The sequence below is a fragment of the Papaver somniferum genome, chromosome 2 (assembly GCF_003573695.1).
Source record: "Papaver somniferum cultivar HN1 chromosome 2, ASM357369v1, whole genome shotgun sequence".
Lineage (NCBI taxonomy): Eukaryota > Viridiplantae > Streptophyta > Magnoliopsida > Ranunculales > Papaveraceae > Papaver > Papaver somniferum.
Genome location: NC_039359.1, coordinates 129,944,985 through 129,949,250, shown reverse-complemented (window position 1 = coordinate 129,949,250; position 4,266 = coordinate 129,944,985).

Below are 4,266 nucleotides of genomic sequence, written 5' to 3'. Positions count from 1 at the left end.
TACTTCGCGTAGTTATTAACGTGTGCGATATTTAACTCCTACAAAATTAGTTCTTTACGAGCTTCTCGTAAGTCCTTTCTGTGCTGCTAAACTAATACAAGTATGGTGAAGCTAAAATCTTCCAATGTTAGGGTACCGACCCTAAACTCGTCATAAGCCCATGGGTAGAACTCAGCTCGAAAACCGGTTGACTAGATGAGGGAACCCATTGACTTATAAACTACCAATTAAGCACCATCTAACCAATGTGGGACTAGGATCCCAACATCCCACCACGCTTCCAGTCCCAACGTCCTCGTTGGCCCACTCTATTGACACTGACCCGAAGGTATCCCTTTCTTTTATGGCGGCTTCACTCCCCTATCAGTATTCAATGCGGGTGAAAACTACGCCCATATATAGGTGCCCCAACACTTTAATCTAGCCTATAGGTCACCCCTTCCGTGGAGAGGGCATGGGTCGTGGTGGTTGGTTCTGATACCAAATGTTAGGATACCGACCCTAAACTCGTCATAAGCCCATGGGTAGAACTCAAATCGAAAACCGGTTGACTAGATGAGGGAACCCATTGACTTATAAACTACCAATTAAGCCCCATATAACCAATGTGGGACTAGGATACCAACATCCAAACTCTCAATACATCATGTTTTCTCTTCGATTTGCTTTTCTAATTCACTAATCCTCTTTTGAAGCTCCACCATATCAACCTGCAAGACAAACTGACAAAGTGAGCTTTTTAAACACAATCTTGCAAGGGTTTGAAAGATGAGATTGAGCAGTATGAAAAATGGGTTCTTGATTACTCACATTTTTTTCTCCAAAAACTGAAATGGAAAGACTATGAAATTTCTCTAGGGAGAAAAAAGAAAGAGATTTTTTGAGAGAGGAAAGACCAAAGAGCATGATGGGCGAGTGGTGAGGATGTTTGGATCCGCCTTAAAAAGGGAATTTTCGACTCAATTCACAAGCTAAAAAAGTTAAGTTGTGCTTGTGGAAGCTGCTTCTTCTACTTTGGTTACCAAACATACGCGTATTTACGAATTACCAAATCATAGCCCCGTATGATACTTTGCCACATTATCACTAAATTACTATTCTTTACTATTATATTTTTGACTTTTAAAATTTTACATACACTAATCCTATTCTAATATCATCAACGTTCATGTTATTTATTGATTGTAATGCACATATCATATGTATAGTTCATGTCAAGTTATTAAACTATAGCATCTTAGGGGAGATTATATTAAAAATGATTTTTTAACGGGTTAATAATATGCCGAATTTTGTACGCCAAATACATATCTCTAAAACGAATTATACATGTACGTATGTCGTTCCGTATTACTGCCGAATCACGAACCGTTGACCATATTTGATTTTTACGAATCCGTATCATACGCGTACGTATCCCATTCCGAATGCATCTCGTACCCCGAATTGCTAACTAGTTATGAGTTGAGTCTTTAGTTATGACAGCACATTACTCGAAAACTGTACTGTTTTACTACTCTTGGCCATTGGGAAATGAACCATGAGAAGAAAAAAGATGTGGCAAAATTTCATGGGGGCCACTGAAGGAGCAGGTGTTGGACTTTTAGACTTTTAGTGAATGATTACGACGATGGTGAATGATCACGACGGTACCACAGAAGAATAAAATTTCCAGTGAGACATGAGCTAAGGAGAAAATGTTGATTGCTGACAGGTCCACAAGATCTATACAGCCATTGATGTGAAATGTGCCGGCCGGTTAAGACTGTCATAGTGTTCTGCCGTGCTAAATGGTGTGGTGCGGTGTGATGTGGTGTGTTCTGTCAGAAAAATAATCGTGTTGTGTCGTGTTGTGCTCTGCTAGTCCACTTATTTTATGTTTTTTAAAATAAATATTTTTTCGATATTTTAGTTAGTATATGTGTTATTATAGAAATTAATCAGCATAAGGAAAATAAAATGTCAAAAGTTGGTTAAAATAAAGACTTTTTTGTGAAATATGCATGAAATGTGATGTGTTGCATTGTATTTTATACATGATTTGGCATGCTTTCTTCACGTGCCCTGATGTGTTGTGCCACGTGATGTGTCGTGGTGACGTGCCTATTTGTCTGGCATAGCACAACACACTAAGCTGACGTGATGTGCCCATGTTGTGCCACGTCACGTGATGTGTCATGTTGTGCTCGAATCTTAACGTGTTGTGTTGTGTTATAAACGTGCTTGCCCGGCTCAATTTGGACAGCATCAAGATGCAATTGATGTTGAAAATGAAATTACGGAAAGTTTCCTTTTACTTGCCGGATTGGTGTATACCCAAATTAATTGGGGTATACATAAATTTAAGTGGACCTAGAAGCAAAATTAAGGGGTGACCAAAAGAGTAAAGTTACATTATTATCTTTGTCAATTCTAATTAAATACACCCATTGGTAAGGTCAATTTCATTTACTATTTTCCTATATGTATCATCGTTTTTAATTGATAAATATTTGTCGATTAGATTTTTCTTATTGTCGATTAATTCTTTCAAACTCTATGTAGTACTTTACTTTGTTGTTTAAATGGCATATTAGGTTTCCAAATTGTTGAATTGCAGCTGTGTGGTCGTCAGCGTATCTCTTCGTCCACCTTGTTGACTAGTATTAGTCGTTATCTTCCTAGGTTGAGTATTTTGACGACTTTTTATCTCTGACAATAACGTTCACAGGGTCGTCATGACATTCATCCTTATACTTTGCCGACTAGTGTTGTGGTAATTAAGGTCGTCATGTTTTGAAAACTTGAACCTTGCCGATCATAACTTCCATAAAACAGTTTTTATGTGTGCGTTGTTGCTATTAGTTGGCATGGTTTGGGAAACTACCTTGACGACTTCGTGTTGGTCGTCACTTTGTGCAATTTCGACAATGACGACTAATAACAACTAAAATCAACCTTTCTTCGTGTCCAATTTTTCATTTAGTCGCCATGTTGTCTTATTTGTAATCATGACGACCTTGTGTATAAGATTTTTAATCATCAGTGTTTGGAATTCTCGACCTTGACGACTATAGATTAGTTGGCAAGTTATGAAATTAATACCTTGCCGACTAATCATGCATTTGTAACACCTTTTTATGTATGGAAAATCTCATTTGGATGTCATCATGGCTTATGATTAACATGTCGGCTATAGGTGGTCGTGATCTTCCATTTAACTCGATCATGCCGATTGTTCATCATGTGATTTATGAAAGTGTTGATTATCTCTATAATTTTGAGAATGAAACCATCAAAAAGATGCGTAATTACTGTTTTAGAAGTGTTTGGCTAGTATAGTTTCATTCCGGTTACAAAAATCTCAAAACAAATTTTTCCTAAAAATCTTAACACATAATCTATAAGTTAAATCTAACAAAAACAAGATTCCATAACTTATACTCAACTAATTAATCCAACTATATTAGTTAAACTAAACAGGTTAATTAGTGCTAATTAAACAAGGACAGTTTAACCATTACTATAAATAAATGGCTAAGGGGCTTTGGATTTTACTTCTTCCTAATGACCCTGAAATGACGAGGGTACCCAAATACACCACTCTTTTTCGTTTCAACATATAAGTCTGATACCAAGTGTGATCGTCTATGGACAAAGTCGAGACAATATACCAACTAGGCATTCACTTGATAATAGTTATGGTTCAAAACCGATTTACTATAAGATCAATATCATGTTATTAGGATTTAACGTACAAGTATTATTTACTTTATTATATAATAAAACACTTATAATGCGGAAGTAAAGTAAATGACACAACAAGATTTTTGTTAAAGAGGAAACCGCAAATGCAGAAAAACAGCGGGACCTAATCGAGTTTTGAATACTCTCAGAATTAAGACGTTATACAATTAACAAAGTCAATTTCATATAGTTGAGACCAAGTAATCTACCCCTAGTTACTTAGTTCCCTCAGTATCCCTGCATCTATGACCGTCGGTTCACGCACGTGAATCGCAAGACAGAAATCACTATCTTGAATTGCTTTACTGATGTAATATCTTAAGCACTCAACTCCTTTTAATCGTCTTCCAAACAGTAAAGGAAAAAATTTGTTTGGTAATACTACAATTTTCTGTAAGAAAAAAATTCCTTGAGTTATTGACAAAGGCTTTTCCATTTAAACAAGTAAACTCCTTTGTCAGGTAAGATCAATCCAAATCAGTAACTTAGGTTCAGATTCAGAACTATCATATTCGGATATTGAAGAACACCACCAAATAA